General features: G+C 38.1%; 2 pseudogenes; one reads left to right on the top strand and one right to left on the bottom strand.

Annotated features, from left to right (window-relative positions):
• The first annotated feature begins 18,730 nt into the window (after positions 1-18,730).
• On the top strand, positions 18,731-19,344 carry LOC124885513 (annotated as a pseudogene).
• Positions 19,345-21,054: 1,710 nt separating this feature from the next.
• On the bottom strand, positions 21,055-22,766 carry LOC124885738 (annotated as a pseudogene).
• Between the last annotated feature and the right edge of the window lie 3,166 nt (positions 22,767-25,932).

Raw genomic sequence — 25,932 nt, forward strand, 5'->3', positions numbered from 1 at the left:
TGTTTGTTGTCTCATGGTTAACTGATTTTTTGGGCAATCTTACGAATGGATATCTTTTTCATCACTCTTTCATCACTCTTTCTTAAGATCCTAAAGAGTCCATAAAACTTTTTTTTTTCTTGTGTTCCATCCTAGCATTGTCCTTTTTCCTTGTTAGAGGTGTGGAGGCAAACCCTTGAGTCTAAAGGGTTCAGGGTGAGCAGAAGCAAGACAGAGTATGTGGAATGCAAGTTTAATGACGTGAGGCGGGAGAATGAGATAGTAGTGAAGCTGGAAGCACAGGAGGTAGGTAAGAGGGAGAGTTTCAAGTATTTCGGGTCCGTGATCCAGAGTAACGGTGAGATTGATGAGGATGTCTCGCACCGTATTGGGGCGGGATGGATGAAGTGGAAGCTCGCGTCGGGGGTGCTGTGTGATAAGAAGGTGCCGCCCAAGCTTAAAGGCAAATTCTACAGGGCGGTAGTCCGTCCGGCCATGTTGTATGGAACGGAGTGTTGGCCAGTTAAGAACTCCCACATCCAAAAAATGAGGGTGGCAGAAATGCGGATGTTGCGCTGGATGTGTGGGCTGACTAGAGGGGATAGAGTTCGGAATGAGACCATCCGGGAGAAGGTTGGTGTGACTCCAGTGGAGTGTAAGATGCGGGAAGCCCATGGTTCGAACACGTGAAGAGGAGGGGCATGGATGCCCCGGTCCGTAGGTGTGAGAGGCTAGCGTTGAATGGTTTTAGGCGGGGTAGGGGTAGGCCGAAGAAGTACTGGGGTGAGGTGATTAGGCGGGACATGGAGCAGTTACAGCTCACCAAGGACATGACCCTAGATAGGAAGGTCTGGAGGACGCGAATTAGGGCAGAGGACTAGGGCCAGTTTGAGTCGCTAGTGTAGGAAATTACTTGGTGGGGGTTTATTCTTGTTAGGAGTCCGTGTTCCATGTTTTATTATGAATCTGTGTGCTTTCCTCTGTTTTATATTACTTATGGGTGCCGTATTTATGTTATGTAATCTTGTGCTGTGCTTAACTATGGGTTTGTGTGGTATCTCGTGTCTTGAGCCGGGGGTCTATCGGAAACAGCCTTTCTACTTCTTCAGAGGTAGAGGTATGGACTGCGTACATCTTACCCCCCCAGACCCCACTAGGTGGGAATACATTGGGTTTGTTGTTGTTGTTGTTGTTGTTGGGTGATACTGGGAGACGCAGCTTTTACGAAATCATATTGAAGTTCTTGAACTACTGCGTTGGATACAAAAATGACGGTGCAAACTGCAAACATCTAATTTTCCTTACAAAAATGACGGTCCAGACTGCAAACATTTAATTTTCCTTACCAACTTGGGACTGCACAATTAAGGTTTTTATGGGTAAACTGTAGAAGTAATCCTCTTTTTGAGTGATTTTATTTTTTTTGTTCCTCACGAAAAAGTCCTACAAAGTTAGCCTTCCAACTTTTTTATTATATAACAATAACCTATTTGCCTCTCATGCCTCAAATATTTTTAAGCAGCTCTCCATGTTCATTATAGATCAACTTTTATTATTTTTCATTGTTTTTTAATTTTTTTTATTTTACTTTGATTTTTCTTTTTTCTTTTTTGATTTTCTCAACCTCTACTTTTTTTTCTGTTTTCTTCTCCACTTATATCTATAGTTTTTTTTTTCTATTTTCTTTTCTTTTTTAATTTTTTTTCTCAACCTCTATTTTTATTTTATTTTTTCAACATTTTTTCTCAACCTTTGTGTTTTTTAAAATCTTTTTTCTTTTCTCCTCCTAGCTTCTATTTTTTCTCTCTTTTTTATTAACCTTTATTTTTCTTTTCTTTTTTCTTTTTTCTTTTTTCTTCGTTTTTTTCTTTTTCCTCAACCTGTTATTTTTTTCCCTTTTGTTTTCTTTTCTTGGATTCCTTCTGAACAATATGTTACATTTCATGGGCAAGAGTTGACACTACCACATTGTGTTTTGACTTATGAGATGCTACATAGCACATATCTTAAAGGTAACACTTAGATTAAGGACTTTCAAACAAGAAGTTATGCCCCATGGATAAGAATTAACACTACCACATTCTGTTTTGATTTATGAGATATTTTATACCTCTTGCCTTAAAGGCAAGATTAGCCCATGTACTTTCGAACAACAAATCATGCCCCATGGGTAAGAGTTGACACTACCACGTTGTATCTTGATATATGAGATGCTTTATATATCTTGTCTTAGAGGCAAAACTTAGACCAAAGATTTTCAAACAACAAGTTACGCCCCATGAGCAAGTGTTGAAACTACCCCACTATGTCTTGAGTTATGAGATGTTTTATATCTCTTGCCTTGGAGGCAAGACTTAGCCCAAGGACTTTCAAACATCAAATTATACTCTATGGACAAGAGTTGATACTACCACACTATGTCTTGACTTCTGAGATGCTCTTTGACTTTTTTCTTAGAGATAAGACTTAGCCCAAGGACTTTTAAATAACAAGTTACACCCCATGGGAAAGAGTTGACACTACCACATTGTGTCTTGATTTATAAGATGCTCTATAACTCTTGCCTTAAAGAAACGGCTTACAACAAAAAATTTCAAACAACAAGTTAAGCCACATGGGCAAGAGTTGACACTACCACATTGTGTCTTGATTTAGAGATGCTCTCTAACTCTTGCCTTAGAGGCAAGACTTATCCCAAAGACTTTCAAACAGAAGGTTATGTCCTATGGGCAAGAGTTGACATTAATACAGTGCGTCTAGATTAATGAGATGCCTTAGAAGTCTTGCCTTAGAGGCAAGACTTAGCCAAAAAATTATCAAAAAACAAGTTATACCCCATGGGTAAGCGTTGAAAAGTCTAAGGCTTGCTTTTCTGATTTGTTGAGATTCTAGCATTGGCTATCTTTTTCTATAGCCTATTCCTAAGGTTGATAAATTTGAAAATTGTCCTTTTGATTTGGACAGTTCATCGCCAAGTTGTGGTCTTGACCTTGATGTTGATAGTGAGTTGGGTACTCCGTTCTTGCTGTAATGTTGTTCATGGTTCAACCGAGTTAAAGTTGGCGTAAATGGGTGAATTCAGAAAATACTCATTTCGGCAGTTGTTCGCTCTAATGTAACTTTGTGGAGTGCTTTATGTGCCTATGGTTATTCGTTGTTGTAGACTGAGTATTGGATTGACCAGATTTAGGCTAAGATAGACTTTTTTAATTTGCTCAGGATTTGGTTACCATTAGTATTCTTTGTAACCTCAAGGTGTTCTTGATTATGCATTGATGCATTATTCCTTTATCATAGGTGGAGTTGATCTTTAGCTGGTGGTTTTACTTTATTGCGATTATATTCTTTGGCAATATTTTAGTTCCAGTTCTTGTTCGAATAATTGGGGAATACATTTTATTTCTAATGGTGAGATTAATTTGAGCATTTGACCATGGTGAAAACTGGTGAGCTATAATTTTAGATTTTGACTCTTTGTAATAACGACTTGAAGGTTATGATAGATTTGGGTTATGGATATTTACTCGTCAGTATGGTCAATTTGGATAGTTGAGATCGAGTAGTTCAACTTTGATTTGAAGATTTCATCTATGGATTGTGTAAATTGTTTGCAACACTATTTTTTAGATTTATTTCAGTTGAGCATTCATTTATTGGTTGACTAAGCCTACTTTTTCCAACCAATTTAGTTATCTTCAGCCAGATGGGTGTAATGACTTAATTTTTGGTAAATTTTGTAGATTATTCATTTCTACGTAATTTGACCATTTTACTCCTTTCCGTGGTTGCTTTGTGATATTTCTAGGGTGTGGGGATAGTTAGCATGGTTCTCAATGCATTTTGGTATAGTTTGTGTGAGTTTGTGATTGTTGGTAGTTATAAAGGCTTATTAGTTGACTTCGGTCAATATTTATTGTTCTGTGCATTAGATCAAAAAACTATGCCAGCAGATCCTGAACGTCAATTTTAGGTTAGTAACATGGTTGGTATGGTTTTACGGCTTTTGTATCTCATTGACCCTCGGTTCAGAAAGTTGTAAAATTGGGTTACAGAGGTCAATTTTGTGAAAAGGATATTTTTCAAAAATTCGATATTGCCATTGAATTTGGAGTGTCAAATTTGATAGGATAACATAGTTTGTTTGCGTTCTCAAAATTCTGAATGAATCCCGAGGGATCCGCGGAGCGGATGCACCACTCCCCTAGTGCATTCGCTTAAGCGATATTTTGGTAACTTAAGCGGAGCTCGCGTACGCTACAAGCCGGTCACTACCAGTCTGCCAGCCTAGGGTATCACGTAAGCAACTCCCCTCTCACGTAAGCGATTATTATTTAAGCAACAATCAGGTTAACGCGACACTCGTGTGCCAGGCGGGTATTACGAAATCAACACCTACTCGCTTAAGCAATAGTCGCTTAAGTGACATGGTGTTCGCTTAAGCAATTCCTGGGAATTATATATATACCTCCTTTTCGTGTTTTTCACTATTTTTTAGACTTGGAGCTTGGGCTTTGTTGAGTTTTTGGGCGATATCTTCCATTTTTGAGCTTGGATAAGCTCCAAATCCCTATTTTAATTATTTTCTTTGATTCTTATAAGTTAGATCTTGTTTAAACTTGAATTCAAAAGTGGAATTTGGAGATTTTGGTTCGGAAGGCCTAAATTAGTAATTATTTCATTTAAACTCCAATTTCAATGCGTTTTCACTTAGGTTTTCTTCTATGGATTCCTTTAATTATGAGTAATATAATTTTGGACTAAAACTTTTCTTTTACCTTTTTTTTTGAAAACTAGTACCCAACACAGATATGGGCAATATGAGTATTATTGACTTCCTTTTGATGCATAGATTCTATATTGGTATGTTTTAGTCGATTCTGGGTCCATTCGTGAGGAGAAAGCTTCGTGTTGGAGGCTTTTTGGATTAGTTTTTGACATTTGAGGTAGGTTATGTCTTAAATTTATTTAGACTGGGTTGGGTAGTTAATATTGATATAAAATCATATTATGGGTATGGGAAGTAATCATGGAAATGGCTTTATTATTGTTCGACCCAAATCGAGGCCTTATCGTAATGGGCATCCCAGGTCCAACCAGGACCGGGGACAACCCCCATTACCCAACCTAACCTCCAAACATGTACCCTGAGTTGGATAGATTCCAAACATATAACAAGATAACATTTTGTACAATTCCAAACTCTGGGATAGGTCCATAACTGTAACCAACCTAACCATGTCCAACCATCCAATACCCAACCAATAACCATACCAAAACTAAAACAATAACCAAGTATGAGTCCATAATAAAATAGGATGGAATAATCATAAATACAGTCAAACAATATCAACCATAATACCAATACCAATGCCAAGACTGATACCACTACCGACACTGCCCATACCAACCCATAGTAGTCCCACAAAGCCTTTAGCTGAAAGTAAAATAATATATAATTTGGACATGCCCCTAACTATAGCCAAAGCCAATGTCTATGAAATAACCAGAGTATGTAAAGACATTCATAATATGAAATGGAGCCTACCAGAATATGAAAGCTCACCACTTTAATCCAATCGAGTTGATCTCGAATCCAATCACTGAGTAGGAAGAGTAGAATGGCTAATTCCTACATCGCGTAGGGATACAGTTGCCCAAAGATGGGTTTGCGGGTGAATGCTAGCATACACTCAGGATAAGGACAAAATAATTCCAACCTGTAAAACCAAGTAAACCAACCATATGCATTCACAACCATACATACATATATATAACCATGCTGGAAAGGAAATCGAGTTTAGCAAGCTTTTAAAACCATTAACCTAGGTATGTGTAGCTTAACCGTCTTACAACCACCCATGGGCTATATGGGTCCAGTGTAACCCCCTACACGAGCTCCAATGCGTATAGCTGCATGAACTGGAGATACCATAGGAGTAGGAGATTCCCGAGTACCCTTTGCTCTCCATGTACAATGTACATGTGTACTTAGGGGATTCCCCTGTACCCTGTAAGTATCATATATGGTCTCCATAACCAATCCTCATGTCAGCAAATATGAATTTGCAGTGTTCATCCATTGGACTCACACCTTCATGGTTAGCTATCACACCCTGCCATTATTGCCCAATTAAAACCATTACTACATAACCAAACCACCATTTTATTTATTATTAACCAAGGCTATAAGTAGTGGTATCGTCATATCGACTATAGCTTTCAAGCAATGCCTTTACCTACCTATTTTAATAAGAAGGGATTCCAATGTACCCATAGATTATATTATTAAGTTGCTTGGGGGAATCCCATATACCCCACAAGATGTTTGTTATTAAGTTTGCTTGGTGGATTTCTTTGTACCCCACAAGGCTTTTAATTAGACCAACAACAACCACCCAGACCTTACCATTTAACCATTCCAAACCATTTAAACCATTTAGGGTTCCATTACCAAGTTATAGTATGTATAGTTTAATGAAAGTCCAACAATTTAACCAAAGACACTCTCATAAACATTTTATCAAACAAGTTGGGGGCATAGTATTTCCAAAGCCAAAACCATGTACCAATTAACCATTTCCCAACCAAATATTTAAACCACCATAATAATATGAAAACCATAAGTAAAAGACATAGGAAAACAATAACCAACAATTATAACTAAAACCCCCAATATGTATTTAAAAACCTAAACCATATAATATTTATGCCATGAGAACAATTCATAAAACATGCCTTTTGTTGGAACTAACAATGATGGGGGAGTAACATGCCTTAGGTTACGAAGATGACAAAGAGAAATCACCCCTGTAATTCCCAAATTGACCACCTTGAAGGAAACCTTAGTCTTCCTTAACTCAATAGCCTTGAGAGAATTGGAGAGTGTCTTAAGAGAGTTTGAGTGATTGGAAATAGGTTAAATGATGTCCCAAGGGTGTTATAAGTCATGGGTCCTTAAGAGGTTAATAGGGGAAATGTACAGATTTTACCCCCATCTTAAATTGCTTAAAATTCCCGCAAGATGGTATGACTACCCCACCCTAACCGTACCCTAGGATATGAGTGGTACCCTTATCTTGTACCCTAAGCCTCCCCTTGGACCCTAACACTATCCAATATATGACCACCCAAGCCAAATAGTGCCCAACCATATGATTAGTACCATGAAATCGTACCCTAGGCAGTATAGAATCACCTAGACTAAACTTAGGGCAGCATACGATTAACACCTTATCATTAGTACCCTAACATATGACTCGTATATTACAACTATACCTTGACAAAAACTATACAACCCACACTGTTCACCATACTACCAAGACCAACCAAACCTTACCATATCATACGAGTAGTACTCCAAGTCGTATGATGTTGAGAATCCAAAAACTGAGAAATTTTTCTAAGGGTCAAAAACCAGGGTGTTTTAGTCCCCCCACTAGGATCATTCATCCCCAACTAACAGAAAAGGTAGTACAAGCATGAATTATACCCCAATATAACCATTCCAACCTTTAACTAAGTTAATAAACAAAGATGCAAGGAAATCAAACTTTCTATAACCAAGTTAGAAAACAAAGATGTGATCAAGAATATATAACTTCCACATGAATATCCGGAGAAGAAAACAAATGTGGATACTTGGACTTCATGTCCTCTCTTCTTCCCAAGTAGCTTCTTCCACCATGTGGTTCCTCCATAGAACCTTAACTGAAGCTACATCCTTGGTTGACAATCGATGAACCTGCCGATCCAAGATCTCAACTGTGATCTTTTCATAAGACAAAAAATCTGAGATACCCAATCCTTCCAAAAAAACAATCGATAAGGATCACGTATACACTTTTTCAGTATAGAAACATGGAATACCGGATAATAGTGATCAAACTAGAAGGCAACTCCAATTCATACGCAACATTACCAACCTTCATCAAAACCACATAAGTACGAACATACAGGGAACTAAGCTTCACCTTTTTCCCAAATTACATTACTCTCTTAATGGAAGACACCTTTAGGTACACCCTATCCCTAACCTTAAACTCAAAGTCCCTATGCCTTATATCCACATAGGATTTTTGGCGGCCTTGGGCAGCTTTAAGCCTATCCCGAATCACCTTTACTTTCTCCATAGCCAGATAAACCAAATTTGGGCCAACTATATCCACCTCACAAAACTGAAACCACCCAATAGGAAATCTACACCTCCTACTATACAATGCTTTAAAAGGGTCCATCCCAATGCTAAAATAATAGTTATTATTGTAAGCAAGCTCTACGAAAGGTAGATGTTCAACCCAGTGAACACCATAATCAATCACATGCACAAAGCATATCTTCCATATCTGAATAGTCCTTTTTGCTTGCCCATCCATTTACAGGTGAAAAGAGTACTCAGACTAACCTTAGTACCCAACCTCTTCTGAAATAACGGCCAAAAGTGAGATGAAAACTTTGTACAATGATAAGAGATAATCGAAATAGGTACCCTATGTATCTTCACAATCTTATGAAGAAACAACCTCGCATAATCCTCAGCCAAAAACTTAGTCCTCACTGGCAAAAAGTAAGCCGACTTTTTCATCCTATCTACGATGACCCAAACCCAATCAAATTTGTTCCGACACTAAGGAAGACCGATAACAAAATCCATATTGATCACTTCCCATTTCCATTTAGGCAATTTAATTTCCAGATACAAGCCTCCAGGCCTCATGTGCTTAACTTTCACTTGTTGACACACCAAACATTTGGCTACAAAATCAGCCACATCTTTCTTCATACAATTCCACTAATACATCTCCATAAGATCATGATATATTTTTGTTGAACTAGGATGAACAACGTAGTGCGATTCAAGCACTTTGGCCAATACCCTTTATCACAAACCATCGACGTCAGTAACACATAACCTCCATTGGTACTACAAGGTACTATCACCACCGATCTTAAATACCATTAACGTTTACCCACCTACATCACCCTTGATTTTCATCAAGACAGGATCTAGTAGTTGCTTCCCCTTGATCTTTGCTCTAAGAGATGACCAAACCACTTCATGTACCAGCACACCACCATTCTCGAAGTGAAAAAAATAAACTCCAAGATTATCCAAGTGGTGAATAACCTTTACTAAATCCTACCTCTCCTTATCTATATAAGCTAAACTCTCCATGGATAACCTACTAAGAGCATCAACAATAATATTAGCCATACCTGGATGGTAGTGAAGACTCATGTCATAGTCCTTGAGAAGATCAAGCCATCTCCTCTACCTAAGGTTAAGCTCTTCCTGAGTAAACAGATATTGCAAACTCTTATGATCTCAGAAGATGTGCACGTGCACACCATCAAATAGTGCCACCAGATTTTCAATGAAAACACCATTGCTAATAATTCCAGATCATAAGTTGGATAATTTCTCTCATGCACCTTCAACTACCTAGAAGCATAAGCAATCACCTTACCATGCTACATCAAATACAACCAAATCGCACCTGGGATGCATCACAGTAAACCAAAAAGCCCTCATTGCCTTCAGGAAAGGTCAAAACTAAAGACGAAGTTAGCTTATACTTCGGCTTTTCAAAACTACCCTCACAAGCTTCCGACAAGAGAACCTTACCTTCTTCTGAGTCAGCATAGACAATGAGGCAGCTATCATAAAAAAAATCTTTGCAAACCTCTTATAGTACCCGACCAAACCCAAGAAGCTCTGAATATCAGTTGGAATCATGGGTCTAGGCCACTTCTTAACCACCACCACCACCTTTTTTGGATCCACCATGATACCCTCACTAGAAATATATGACCCAAAAAAGTGACAAGATTCAACCAGAATTCATATTTCAAGAATTTAGCATACAACCGCTGCTCTTTCAAGGTCTGCAACACCACACAAAGGTGATTGGAATGATCCACCTCACTACACCAAAATATCATTAATAAACACAATGATAAACGGATCCAGAAACTAATGGAATACTTTATTCATCAGATCAATTGAATGTTACTGAGGCATTGGTCAAACCAAATGACATAACCAAGGAATCAAAGTGCCTATACCAGGTATGAAATATCGTCTTAGGGATATCCGCCTTCCTAATCTTAAGCTGGTGATACCCAGATCAAAGATCTATTTTTGAAAAGAATTTTTCACCTTGCAACTGGTCAAACAAGTCATCTATTCTAGGAAAAGGATACTTGTTCTTAATTGTTACCTTATTCAACTACTGATAGTCAATACACATCCAAAAGAAACTATTTTTTACACGTATGAATAACACCAGTGCACCCCATGGGGACACACTAAGACAGATAAAACCCTTATCCAAAAGATCCTTAAGTTGCTCCTTGAGTTCCTTCAACTCAGCCGAAGCTATTCTATAGGACGGAATATATATTATATGAGTATTCAAAACCAAATCAATCCCAAACTCAATCTTCTTATCGGGAGGAACACCAGGAAGATCATCTGAAAAGACCTCAAGAAACTCATTCACCACCAGAACCAAATGCAAAGAAGGACCTTTCGAGTTAGAGTATTTTACCTAGACCCAATGATAGAGATAACCTTTAGAGATTAATATCTGAGCTCTAAGATATGATATAAGATTCCCTTTTGGAGCTATAGAAACACCCTCCCATTAAATAACTGATTTACCAGGGAACTTAAAGACAACCTTATGGGTATGACAATCTAAGGATGCATAGCGCGAGTCTATCCAATCTATCCCCAGAATAACATTAAAATCACCATATCTAATTGGAACAAATCCACCAAAGTCTTCTTACTACAAATAGATACCACAGACCCCCTATAGACTCTTTTAGCAACCACAGAGTTACCTACCGGGGTAGAAATAAAAAGGGATCCAAAATAACTTGGAGATCAAAACCAAAATACACAGCCACAAATAGGATCACATAAGAGAGAGTGGACCCTAGATCAAGTAAACAATACATATTACGGTATAAGAGTTGTAACATACCAATTAAGATATCAGGCAATGCCTCAGACTCCTATTGAGATGCAAGAGCATATAACCTATTCCAGCCTGTGCTGGTACCAAAAGCAGAAACAAATACAAAAGCAGCACCCCTGGGAGCAGGAGAAGATGAAGATGAAATCAAAACCTTGTTCACTCCCAAAGCAACCTTACCAACTGAATAATTTCTAAGCATATGGCCTGACTGACCATATTTGAAGCACCTATTCCTTCCCTCATTATAGAAGCCCTGATACAACCAACCATAAAACGTACAAGGAGGACATAATGAAGCTGACTGAGCCCCACTAGCCTGAGATTGAGCACCCTGTGCCTTAAAGTTATCACCACCCTATGCCTTGAAAAATCAATGCAAACCTCTTATGATGACTCTAGTTCATTTTAGGGTAAAGATGCTTTGGAGAAGGTTAACCTAAAATTAGGAGTTGGACCTCATGTAAACCACTTTACAATATTATTCTTAGTTGATGTAATGAGAATCCATCCACTGAGACAAATAATGGATGGCGGGGAGATGGAGTACGATTTCTATATTTTGGAATTTGACATTCCAAAGGAGCATGTGGAACTCCCTCCATCAATAGCCAAGAAACTCAATGCCCGATGTGCAACTAGTCGCGTATTGATGAACTAACTTTTACCCAAGGAGCCAAACTAAATGCTTGATGTGAAATTGGGTAAAAGGTTTAAATTTTTAAAATGGCAAGATTGAAGCTTGCTTGCCATGTCCTCACCTCTTCCAAGTTTCATCTTGGAAGATTTGAATTTTCTATCACTCTGCCGCTTGTATATTGAATGAAAGTTGGGATGCAGATTTAGTTCTTCTAAGTGGTGACATAAAAGAAAATGGTGGAGGCATCGTTCTAATACGTTAAACTAAGCGCTCGATGGGAGGCAACCCATCATACCACGAATAGTGGAACATATCTTTTTTATTTATACATGATAAAATAGATTTTGTTTTTACATTTCTTCATGCATAATCCATGAAATGATAACACCAGGAGGAATGTTGAATGTACTTGAAAAAGGGAAATATATGAAATTGACAAGTTTGGACTGGATAGAAAGTGCAGGGGACCCAATTTTTGGTCTCGATTATCGCGATCGTGGTCCATGCCACCATGATCATGGAGGCCGTATGAACCTAATTGTAGTACAAAGATCGCGATTTTGGTCAAATCAGTTTAAATGACCATTCCAATGCCACTTTTCCTCATGCCCCTATTTTAATTTCTCTCAAGATTCTCTTTAATTCTTGGCATTAAATTGCATATCCAAGCATTAATTCATTTCATGCATCATCTAATTTGGTAAGTTGTCTTAACTCCATTGATATAGCTAATTATATGCTTAGAATTTGTAGTTTAGGAGAGGACTTAAAATCATGTTTTCATCACTAAATGTGTGCTTACTTTTAACTATTGCTATGGTTAGCTGTTGTAGTTGGTGAACACACTAATGAGGAAGTCTTGAATACCTAAATTTAAGGTTTAAATCGTTGAAATAAGTGTTTACACCTTGTGTTTGATTCAATACCCCTATGAATTATATGTTGAATTCTTCGATTTTGGGGGTATAATCATGATAACTAGGCCTGAGTCACTTAGTCTTAATTCTTTCGTGCCTAGTAGAACACAAATGTGGGGATAAAATTATATTTTCTAACTGAAGTGCTCTATGGTTTTTGGTACTGCGATCGTGGTCCAAATGACCGTGATCATATCACCGAGGTCACGATCATTACTTCGCGATCGCCATACCTGAGGGCAGTGTCTGCAGGAACTAAACAATTTTGTACATCTATTTATGCCTCTAGAAACCTTCTATAACATTGCTGTATGTATTTATTTGTTTGATCTAGAATGTTTTTGGTGTGATAGTACTAATGATGGCCTAAGTGCATTGTTTACAATATCTAAACCTCAGAGATAGAGGGATTTGACAACACCACATTCATGATCCCAGAATGTCAGAACCTTTACAATGTGAATTTGCATAGGACTAATTTACTCCCTAAAAGGGGTATCATCTTGGACAAAGTAGAGGAGAAATTCCTAAGCTTTAATGCTAGACTCACTCAAACAGGGTGACTATTCTTTTCCCCGGAACCCTGTGTTGCTAATGAGCATTGGGTACGTAAATTCTATGCTAACTTAAGCATAGTTTGTTTCACAAACCCAGTGATGATGTTTGGGGAAAGCAAGTGAACTTTTGGACAGAGAAAATCAACGAGGTGTATGGACTTGGATGGCAAATATTTTATGTCTTGGAAAAGATATTCCCTAGGCCACTACCAAGAGAGACATTCTGATGAATGACTTCACAGCTGAGGCCAGACTTTGGCTGAATATTATTTATAGCCGAGTATCGCCATATACTCATATGACCATTATTACAGACTTGTGAGCTTGCATGGTGACCTATATTCTCTATGGAATCGCCCTAAATATAGGCAAGAATATGTTTTCAAAATAGAGGTACATCCGAAATCAAGGAGGTATACATCTTCTCCTCTCTTCCCTTATCATAGAGCTTTGCAGGAGGGCACAAGTAGAGGCATATGCTATAGATACCTGGGTACTCCTAGGCCCCCATATATTTCCACTCAAATTTAGAGGTGAGGGTGCCCCATGCAAGAGCAAAAAGAGAAAGGTAGACTCCAACAAATCGACCTAAGAGGACATATACTCTTATAGACCTTCATCAGTTAACCCCCTCGATGACATATAAGGTCAGATACACATGATTAGAGAACTACTGTCTAGACTGCATTAGGGATTGGGAGAGTGTTCCACCCTCGTCACTCGTACTTAGCTCAGTCAGACTATGAGAAATATAGGAAGGAGCAGGAGAAGTATGGAGTCACTGTTGTCCATTTGGAGAGAGCTTATTTAGCCTTAGCTGCATCATATTGGGACCTCATAGATTCACATAAGAAAATGGTGAAGAGAGAGAAGAAGATAGATAAATTCTTCAAAAAACTATGGAAATGGGTGAAAGGCATCTTCAAGGTGCTCAAGCCCAACCATCGACTACCTTCACTTGGGATAGACAGTGAGGACGAGGACCCTGCTGATAGATCTTCTAATAATGTCGAAGGTAATGGTCCAGAGTCAGTGGGAGAGGATAGATCCTGATGCATATTTAGGAAGACCCCTTCTACTCTTACTAACTTACACATGCAATGAGGATACTACATCCTTTTAGTTGGGGGTGCCCCAAGATTTGTATTATTTTGATGATATGTTACTGGATATTTCTTCTTGATGTTGTTTTTGGATGACATTTTGGATACTATTTTTATTTTTAAATTCTACATTTTGGGTACCCGATTGGTACCCACGTTTTATAGATTAGTATGCTTTTCTTCTAGTATTAGTTTTTCTCTTTTAACTTTGCTTTTATTTTGGTTTTGATGATGCATGACAAGCTTTGCCCTAAGATGGATTGAGTGACAACATTCTTATGTGTAAAGTGTTGTGTTTATGTTTTGAGGCATAGGTACAGGGGAATTCTAAGTACCCATAGCATAAATGTCATGAAAGAAAGGAAAGTCTGAGTACCTGTAGCATTGTAAAGGGCAAATTTAGGATCACATTCTGCGTCATTGGTAAGGTTGAGTAGCCATATGGTTAGTGTGACCATTTTGAGCCAAAATATGAGGCTAAGGCTTTGGTTATTGCCATAATTTAGCAAATTATGTGGGGTGCTAATATAAAATGAACAACCTCTTCCGTCCAAAATTTTTCAAAACAAAATCAAGGGAATGGACGTGACCAATTTTGTAACAAAACTCTTTCTCTTCTTGTGGCTTCATAAATTTTAAATTATGAATAGAAATAGATACCCCTATTTTATCTCTTACAGGAGGGAAACTTGAGCCCCCTTGGCAAATTTTGCATGCCATAAATGGTGAGATTTTGGTATTCATCTCTTGTACACTAGTTTTATCGAGAACTTGCCCTATTAGTCTTTCAAACTTAATTTTGATTGTATGAGGTTGAAGAAATGATATTAGGACACCTTTATGATTTAGGAACTCACTCTAGCCTAAAAATCCTACCATGCATAATTATAATCCCTAGTACACACTTTGAGACTTTAGACCTTTCTTTGGCAAACTCATTACAAATCGTGATCCATTTTTTTATCCCTTTTTTGAATCAAACCCTTCTTGAACTTAAAAATGTAACTTGAGGCTAAAAACATAAGTTAGGGGTGGTAAAGGTTAATGGAAGAAAGTGTGAGGCCACCAAGTTGTTAGTGAAATGCCGAATGTGCCTAAGTGTTGAAAACAAAGGAATCAAAAAACAAAGGATCCAACAAAATGAATGAATTGCACGAAAGTTACAAGAAAAAGAGATGACAAAAGGGTAAACAAAGGGAGCAAAAAGTAGGCATGATAAAAGAGAGAAAACAAATAAGAGTGGCCTATAGTAAAAAATGAAGATTGAAAAAGTGTGATGTAGGTGTTCAATGAAGGGTGTAGCCATGTTATTCCTAAATGATATCCTACCCTGACCCAAACCTATGTTTCGAGCTTAGAAAGTCCTTTGAGATCTAAAAACCATGTATTTTCTTGATAGTGATGATTGAAAATAGAGGCAAGCTTATTGTATGACACTTGTTGTGTAGAATTTTCTTTCTTGTGAGGATTGACATATGAAACATGTTGGGGTGGGTGATTTTGTCACCTTCCGAAGAACGAGGCAAATGAAGTATAGCTAAGTTGTGGTCAAGATGAAGCCACCTCTAGAGTATTGGTTGTTGTTGCTTGGGTTCTCTTTAAAGTCCTATGTATCCTTGAATGATGCATCTTATGATGAGGGGTGTAGTGGAAATTAGCTTAGCCCATATGCAATGAGCTACTTATGGTTGCAACTAAAGTTGAAGTCACTATGAGCTTTAAGGTATAAAGTTGGGCATAGATAATCATTGTCTCATAGTAAGAGGTAGTGATACTTGAGGAAAAGAAAATGCTTTAAGTAGGGGTTGTTGATGAGTTATGATTTTACCACTCATTCTCACTATATATTTCTGCACATTACCTTATTTTGAATGAATAAATGTGACATATTGGTGATAAAATGCACTAATATCCACTCTTTGCAGGCATAGAGTTAAGGAGATCAAAAGATGTGGATTGGAGCTAAAAATGATCAAAAGGGAGCATGAAAAGTGCAGCTAAAGACTTGGAGCAGAAAGGCCTCAGGTACCACGGTCGTGATCTATTGACCGCAATAGCGATAGTTAAGTAAAAGTCATTCAACTGCGATTGTGGAAGTTACCCATAGTCGTGTAACCACAGTCGTAGCCAGACCCACGCGATCACAACTTAGCAGAAGAAATTAGACAAAGGGCAAAACTAAAAATGCATGTGGCTGATCCCAATTTTGTCAAAAAGATGCAAATCTTAGCATCATGTATCATATTCCATCTACCCCAATTTTACGGTTTAGTTCTTGAATTCATAGCCTCAATTTTTAGAGAAGAAAATATTGTATAATTTTTGGGTGAAAAATACATTGGAGACTTTGTAAGTGGAAGATTAGTTCACTTCCATTGTTGATTTGTGGGAGTGCCAAGTTTGAAGTAACATTCACTTAAGCTTCAGTAAATCTCTTCAATGGATATTATAGGTATATCTATGCTTATTCATCTTATGTAAAGCAAGATCTCCCTGTTGGGTTTATGTGTGAATAGGGGTTAAAGTGTGTGTGGGTTGTTGTTTATTAGCTTCTATTTAGTAGTTCATATTTATGGGTTTTATCATTTCTATGCTAATTTGGTTAGGATTTGATAACTGAAAGCCCCAAATTGTCCCATGGCTATGAGGAATAAATCTATATCTATGAATGAAAGTTGCTTACTGACAGTTGCTCAACTGTTTGAGCACAATGCATTGGTGTTGGTTCTAATTTGACAAAGGTAGAATGACTAGTCAAAGGTCTAGTACATTAGGTAGTAGGTGTGTTTGTTTTGGCTCCCAGTAAGAACGATAACTAGGCAATGCACCATCCTTGCTTCTATATATGTTTTCATTAACTTTACAAACTCATTTAATTGAACCCATACTTTAAAGGAGGACCACAAGCTTGGGGCTCGGCGAAATAGAAAGTTTCAGCATGTTGAAAGTGGGGTTAGCATAAAATAAAGAGCCCGTCATTCATTTCTGAAAAAATATTCATAGCTGAGTTTACTAAAAGAGGGACAAACCTCGTCGTGGTGATTAAAGGACATCTCTTATCGTTAACCTCTAATGCGATATGTTCCCTCCCAGTTATATGATAACAGGATCAGTCGTCTAGAAAGTGGGGCTATTTTTCTTCTGGGGAGACAAAGTAGTCCCTTCTAGTGACTGAACCCTCATTCTGGGGGCCTTTATTAATATGTTACAAAACTACAATCTTCGGTGGTCACTATTACTTGACTTAGAAAGGTGAACATCTGGGTAAGGGAAAGTGCACTATGCCTGGTGCAAATGGCTTTTGGTTTACATGATATACCAATAAAAATGAAGGGTCCTTCCTACGTACATGATTGATAGAATTACTAAGTAGAGGGGTGGGCAGTCAACTTGATGCAGGAGAGGCATGAGTGAAGTTCCATCTTGTGGTGTATTAGTTTGTATAGGGCCTCTTTCTCGTTGATTAGTTCACCTCCGCTCTATTGAAAAGTAGAACTTCCTACGGCGGTTTTTTCAACAAAAGAATCTTGGGATGGATTGAATAACCTAACCCACCCTTAAGGAGACTTTTCCATAGTTGGGTGTCCTCTTTAGTGTGATTTATGAAGGTTAGTCTAGGTTTAGTAATATCCAAATCAAATTAAAAGAGATCAGGGTCAATAGGTGGTAGTTGGCAAGGAACTTGATCCCCCCTAAAAAATTAGGAAGCCACGGCCAAACTCAAATTCTGGAAATAAGTCGGGGCCCTTTTACCAAGTCTACCATATAAAAGATAATAGAGGGCCAACTATCATTGCCTTGCATAAGATGGTGCCCTTTCACTTTGAGTTCATTCCTTCGTAGTCAAATATAATGATACGGTTTGGCGATGTTACTCATCAAATAAAAGGCTTACTAGGTGATCGAAATCACTCAGGTTAGGACTCATTCACTCTTCTACTCCTTATCTATTTAATATTTTTTTCTATCTACAACAAATATTTCAAAGGCGACCCATTACGCCGGGCTATAAGATAAGATACAGCTGTACTACTTGATTGACTGGTAAGAAAGAGCTTTCGTAAGAACTAGAAGACTCTTGTATGTATGGTAACCCTCTCTTCTGCTAATGGTGGGCTATTGAACAGAAAGGGCGACCGAAGGAACCTTTCTTAGCACATTTTTCATGCACTTAGCTTTTGCTAGTAGAGGGCCGACAAGGCCATATTGTTCAGTGGTAAGCCTAAGAAAAGAAGGTACGAACAAAGTGATGGGACCCTTTATAAGATAGGGGGAGGCTTTCTTTTGGTTGTAATTATGAGCATCTCTCCTCTTCTATTAGTGTGCATAGTTTACTTACATACTACCTTAGGCATATCTCTCTTTCTTAGTTTCAAACTAGAATAATAATAGTGAATTAAAGTCAGTGTTTTAGTAAACTTATATAAGTAGCTCTTTAGTGTATAAGAAATTCTTTAGTGGTTGCACTGAAAGTATGGTGGAGGTTGGTTTAAGATAATGTTATGCAATGTTCAAAACCAGTCTTGAAATGAATAAATTAGAAAGAAGTAAGGAAATGAGAGGACTCTTTCTTGAACTATATAATAAATAGATCTTCCCCTCCACACCAATCACGAGTGTTTATCGATTCCTCTTGAATATCATCGTAACACCCTTAATGCTAGGTTTTGAAAAAGACTTTTCATGTCATTCCCATTTAGGTTTGATTTGGATCCCTCTGTTGTTTCCTTTTCCTTCTGTACCTTTTCCTGAAAATGAGAAAGAAGATGGTACACTTGAATTATATTATTTAAGTGCTTATTGCTTTCCAAAACTCCTACTTCTAAAATTGGTAGGTCACCGAGTTATTCAAATAAGTCTTGTTTTCTATGGTTTTCCCATGTTACAACTTCCGTGCCAATTCTGTTGATCTGGAATGGATTGGTTAAACACTCTATTAGGTAGCCTGGTCTTGACTCTTCTGTGTGGTATTCATTCTCATCCGGATCTTGGAATCACATCTAACTATGGTTGGAACAACTTGCAAAATCCAACCACTTTAACAACTTCATTGCCCCAACCATTTCTCGTACCTCTATTAAAATAGAATGGTTTTATGTTTTTTCATCAATTGGTTATTCCTTTCCATTCATATCTCTTTTTCCAATTTTGGTCTCGATTAGTTCATAAGATTGTATGGCCAATTCTTCTTCAAACCCTCGATTCGATCATTTTCCAACCTGTCCGATGCTTCTTTGACCAAATACGATATACAAGTGGACCTGCACTATGAGCAAGTCATGCAAAAAATTGATTTTTTTGGTTTTGAATAACTTAGGGGAAATAGGGTTCTACGTGGAAACCATAGATTTTTGAGTTTTACCATTTGTTACTGGTTGAGCCACTAGAATGGAATGAGATAAGAATCTTTGTAGATCTTTCCTCTCTACTTACTTGTAACAGGCTTTTCTTCTATAGAAGAATTTTTCCAAATGGCATAATTGTTTGACACTATGTTCGTTGATCTTAAAAGAAAACTTACCCTCCTTCTCCTGACAGATAGGATGCTCTTTGGTCCTTCTTTCACTAATGGTCTTACCATTTTCTAGTAGTAGTAGTTCGTATGAGGGACTATCTTTTCTATCACTTTCCCTTGCCTTTCACTCTCATTTGGTCTCTTTCTTCTAAAAAATAAAGCAAAACAAAACACATGGCAAAGAAGCGGCTAGTTGACTGCCCTCTTGCACTCGATCTTTCTTTGCTGTGTGAATAAGGTCTTAGTCTGTATGGGCATTTCGGGCAGGATGGAATAAGTTGATAGTGAAGGTTTAGACCAATCACAATTCATCACCATCTTGCCCACCTCCAATTGATGACTGGCTATTATGTAAGTAATAACCTAAGTCCCTACGCTGGGGCTCGACGCTTGAACCATTCGTGACCTATCTTGTATGGTTATTCCTAAGAAATTTAAGCCCCCTCTCTCTAAATAGAAAAAAATTCATTTACAAGATAAAATTTTTTTGCAAAAAGCCTTCGCCAGCCTATTCAATGGGGCTATTAGAGAAGCTGCTTCGTTCCTTGACTACGTTTGTCAATCAAGCTTCCTTGTTCCTTAGTGTAGTCTTGGTTCATAGTTTAAGACTCTGTTCCTTATAGCCTAGTATATATCCACAGTTGACGTGACTCCGTACCGATGCCTTTCTCTTTATATAGTATATGTCTAAGTGACTTTATAACCTCAACCTAATTTTTTGCTTACTGTAGCATAGGCCTTCATCGGGCTTCCGTCCCTTAACCTCTAGACAGATTCTTGGCTTTGGTATTGCTCATGACTTGGTATAGAGCCGTGTAGTCATCAGTTTTACCACCGAAATGCCTATGAGATAGTGGTCAGCCTTTCGAATGTATTCTTTCTTACTTTTCTTAGAAGCCCTTTACGACTATACTATAAAGAACATGGGGTGTTCACCTTTGGAAACTTAGCTAGTTAAGTCCTTCTTAGAATGTCAAAGTAAGGGCGAACAACATTCGATTCTATAGCTATAACATAACATATATTGTATTAATATTAAACATCTTAATTGTAGAACTACTTTCGTACTACTAAACAAGGAAACCTTCGTTTCCCTTTGTAAATGCAGCTTATTTTAGTTTACATTCAAACCAAAGTAAACCAAGCCTAAGCAGTCACAACATCTTATTGATATTGATTGATGAGTTTGATGGAGTTTAGCTGACTGAATCCATAAGCCTAGAAAGTTACCATCACTTTTTTAATTTAAATTTGACTCTATAGGTAGGTATCGGCGAGGCTTGTGTAATGTAGTTGTATTTAAGACTGAAGTAGTACTTTTTATTTGTGAAGATCTATTGAATTACTAAAGGCGAATGAGGCTCCTAGGCTAGGACATCTGGCAGAATGCTTGGCCTCTTGCGCTGAAAGCGAGACCTGAAGGATAAGCTTATGATGGTTAGCTTCTAGCACTAAATAATAGGAATTAGGCATTCTGAGCTAAAAAGAGGCAATAAAATGAAGAGAGGTATTATGGGATGACTATAAGAAAAGCAAATTTTCATAGACTCGGTCAAGTTGCTTATTGAATGCTGATGACTCTCTTTTATAACATAAGTGAAGAAGAGAGAGAAATAAGGCATAGCGACCTTTATAAGGCCGATCGCTACATATTCCGCTGGCAGAGAAAGCTCGAAGAGATTTCCTTCATTCATTACTAAGATAAGGTCCCAGGTCTCTGAGTCAGCCCATTATTTTTTGAAGAATCCTGCACCCATGGGCATGCAGACTGGTAGGCCTTCCCTTTTCGGCGGAGCTTCATAGGCATTTCCCCATTCCCCAATTAGATGCTTGGATGTGATCTATACTCTGTGAGGAGACAAATGGGCGTATGGCCTTGCCTTTCCATTTGACCCTTTTTCCTATGTGACTAGGAATGCTCAATGACAACCTCTTAATTGTCACCGCCTGGCCTCTCTTGCTACCATAGTAGCACCTAGTGTGGTCAGCACCAATTATGTTTGGGAAACAAAGCTTACACTTATTCGTATTGGTTTATCCTGCTATGCTCTGGGCCTTTTTCTATTTTAATGTAAAAGGTGGCTGGCTTTTTGTTAAGGCCCAAGAATCCACTAGACATCTTAGCGGTTGGATTTTATACCCGCATCTGATCAAAGTTGCATTTTAGTGCTTCCCTAATATAAAATAAAGTGGAGCTTTTTCGTTTTGGGTCGCTTAGCACAAGACATTGCTTAGGACCAACGGGTCACCCGATAGGTACACGATCAACTTTGCACGTTCCATCCTTTATCCCTTTGCCTATTGGCTTGGCAGGTAAGCTAACGTGAATGTCTTTGGCTTTGATTCATTACGCTCAGAAGCTCCAACAATCCCTAAAGTCTCTTGCCGCCTAAAATTTTGCCAAGAGAGTGTTGCTTTATGTTTGATACTATATACCCATAGAATGCTATACATTCTCCACTTTTGGATCTCGTAAAGAGAGAACGTGTTTTTTCTCTAACTTTCTCTCTCATTTGTGAGGAAAAAAAGTGGGCTTTACTCTAACTACCACTATCCTTGGGAAACCAAAAGAGCTATCAAAGGAAAGGGATGTAGTCTCTCTCTGGGCCTTTAGATAGGAGAGGGTAGAGAAGAAAACATCCTTCACACAATTTTTTTTACTTCCAATATCCTTACGAGTAAAAAAAAGGCTCTTCTACCAAGAAGGCATTTTGGTAGGAAGGCCGACCATTACATAAGTCACCATCCGCCCAGGAGAGAAGAAAACTACCCTTTTTTGATCCCCTTTCTCGGGCAGGGAAGAGAATAAAAGTGGACTGTAGATGGTAGTCATGGTTGATTTTTATTCGAGGATCTAATCTGGTAGAGTGAACTCTTCTATTATGTTGCATAAGAGGACCCCTTCCCCTCCCCCCAGGGGACCCATTGTACTAGAGCAATCTAAGAAGAGTGATTAGGTGCACCTTCTATTAGGTGCACCTTCTATCCTTTCTACAATGCCTACAGATGAAGTGCCTCATTTCAGATCAATTCTTTGCTGCAATCGCTTTGATCCACCCCTTCAGTGAAATATCATAATATGCCCTACTCAAAGTGAATTGTCTAAGTGCTCTTTTTTGTCTCATTGTTTATCTCGTAATCATTCAATTTTCCCTAATAGCTAGCTCCTACTCCTCCTCCTTCTTATGATGGATAAGATCCTCCTTGGTTCATTTTACATAACACTCTTGGCCGCCAAAAAGGGCTGGCCATCTTTTTCTTTATACACAGTGTCTTTCAAGGAAAAGAAAATATCTACCTTGGAAACGAACACATCATTGACTGATAGTTTCATTGCATGAAATGCCACACTTAATTGTTAGCGACTGGGGACCCAGTCTTCATTAGTAATTTGTGGCATAATCTTTTTCATTTACAAGGGACATAATTTAACATGAATACTACTTTACACTCTTTATATGGGTGAGGCTTCTTATACCTAAATATAGTAGGCCCTGCGAGTAGTCGAAGAAATAAGAGGTTATCAACGAAAGGGTCAAAGATTGTGCTTGGAATAATTCAAAGGTTGTGCAAGACCCCTTCAACCTTGCCCACGTGTTAGCTAGCTTGTACTATCGTTCACTTGCCTGACCTGCTTTCTGGCTAGCTTCTTTATGGAAAGCACTACCCTAACCTAGCTAGGGCTACAGCTTGCTAACATCATCTGAATTTCCTTACAAGTGCTACATGTATATGGAAATCCCACATCGTCTCTGTCTTCCATTATAGTCGCCTTCTTTATATGGAAAACGCTACCCATTTATTGCACTACATTGTCTGATGATAACCTTGCTTGACTACTTTAACTCTGACTGAGTTGACCATCACACCTAACTTCTATATCCCATTATCCATAGATCTCCTTCCTTATTATTGCTGGTCTAAGCAGAAGGTTGCTAAGTTAGATGTCTGGTGAACACATTCATAATGAGTATGGGTCTAGTAGGTGTACTAGTAAAGAAGTGAGGTACTGAGTTTAGCATCGATGAGGCAAGAAATGGATCTTTATTATTGAATGATATGGGAGACAGTCAAAGCATTAGTCTCAGCATCAACAGAAGAAAAAGACTGACTGACCGCCGTTCAAGAGAGATCTCTAAAGCGCGAACTTTTTGCCAGCTTTGAAACATAGGCCAAAAGAAAGATGAAGACCAAACAAAGTTGTGGTTAAAGCAAAGAAAAAAATGCCAAAAATGATTCACTTTAGCTTCTAGTTCATTTAGCTTAGTGTAGGTTTCTTGCAAGACTTTTGATAGCTAGATCAGTCAAACAAAATCACCGATCTAGATAAAAGGGTCTTTCACATCCTATTCTTCAAGAGGTTTCTTGTGATGGTTGCATTAGCTAGGTAATCAAGGCAGGTCGAATAGAGTCTATCCTAGGGCAAAGATCATCAGATAGAAAAATAGATTGAGTTGGCTAATCACTTGATGACCCAGTGGAGAATAGAAACAAAGAGTTGCTCCCATTAATGAATAAATGGGACTCCTGGTCCTGATTGAACCAGAGATTCCAACAACTCGGGGAATCGGTAGAAAGAGATAGGTCAGATAGTGGAATCTGCCCAAAAGTCTTCACTTTTTTGAGGTAGGGCTTTGACCTGTATCTGGCCAACTCTTTGAACTGCTGGGTGTGGCATATTCATGGACTAGCAAAGTGAACTCTCAATTTGATTAGAAGAGCCTAGAGATCTCTCTATCTTTCCTCAAATTTTGACTAGCACGGTTCTTTTTTTGACTAATTTTAATTCCATTTCATTTTGGATTTGTTGTTAAGTAGAGAAGTAAGTATCTAGGCGGATTTCAGCGCATGCTGCCTTGATAATCTCCAAAGAAATTAGAAGCGCCTATGATAGTGTATGATTCTTCCCATTTGTGATCGATGGTTGCTTGAAGAGGTGGCGATCGACAGTGTTCCAAAGTGCCATAATGACATGTATTAGAGAGTTATGGTTGCAAATTAAGATATCTTTCTTCTCATAGAGAGTGTGACATTACAAACTTCCTTTGGATGACATTCTAACAAGACTTAGATATACAATGCCATCAAGGTCTTGGTGTTATAATTGAATAACAGTAGAGACCATGCAGTATCTCTTTCTAAAGAGTCAATATACTGATAAGGTATGGCAGTTCTTTTCCTTGGGTGTAGGTTATATACATGGTGTTAGCTTACAGTAACTATTTCTAAGGTGGTGGAAACACCCTGCAAATGTATATCTTAAGCCCTTATATCAAGTATTGCCCTGTGTAGTTGTTTGGGAGCTATGGAAAAAGAGAAAGAAAAGAAGGTATGATGGTAATATCTCCTTGAACATGCTAATATCTCAGGTTTCAGCAACTCTACACAATTTATTGGTGTACAGGTTTCCTAAGATGAAAAGATTTATCTTCTAATTAGCTTGAATTGGTTAGTGAGTTGGAGAGCTACACCCCCAGGATACATTATAGAAGAGTATGTTGGGAATTCCCTAGTGGACAATGGATTTAATGTAACATCGATGGTGCCTCAAGAGGTAATCTAGGAAAGAATGTTGCTACTGTGGTATTTAAAGATACTGCTGGTGATTTTTTGTGTGATGCTACATGTTCCAACTAGTATGTATTCAGAGATAATGGCTATTCAGTTAGCTGCTGAAATTTATGTGCATAAAGGCTTCACAAATGTGGTGATTGAGAATGATTCAACCGTTGCTAGACTGATCATGATACAAGAGTTGTCTGCACCTTGGGCTGTTGATACAATAGTCAGGAAAATTATTACATTGTTGAGGGATAAATAAATTTGATTTTTTCATGTGTACCGGGAAAGAAATGTTGTAGCAGATAGACTAGCTAATTATTCCATTGATGAAGATATTTCTGGCACTCTTAAGGAGTTCTACCAGCTTCCTTCATAAGCTAGAAAGCTTATCAATGTTGATAAAGCTCAAATTCCTTTGTTTAGAGTCAAAATCCTCCATTTATAGATATGCCTCTCGACAGACTCTTTCATATGCAAAATCTTATTATTAGGGGGGATATGTTCTATCACCCCTAGAAATAAAGAGAGAAATGGGGAGAGATCTAAGGGAATTTTTAAAGGGGTTAATACCTAAGCGGCTATAATTCATGATTACGGGAGGCGATGGAGAAGATATAATTCATGTAATTATGACCTCTAGAAAAGAGGATGCATTGGTCTTAATGGGGCTATCCATAACC

The sequence above is a fragment of the Capsicum annuum genome, chromosome 7, assembly GCF_002878395.1.
Source record: "Capsicum annuum cultivar UCD-10X-F1 chromosome 7, UCD10Xv1.1, whole genome shotgun sequence".
In the NCBI taxonomy this organism is placed as follows: Eukaryota; Viridiplantae; Streptophyta; class Magnoliopsida; order Solanales; family Solanaceae; genus Capsicum; species Capsicum annuum.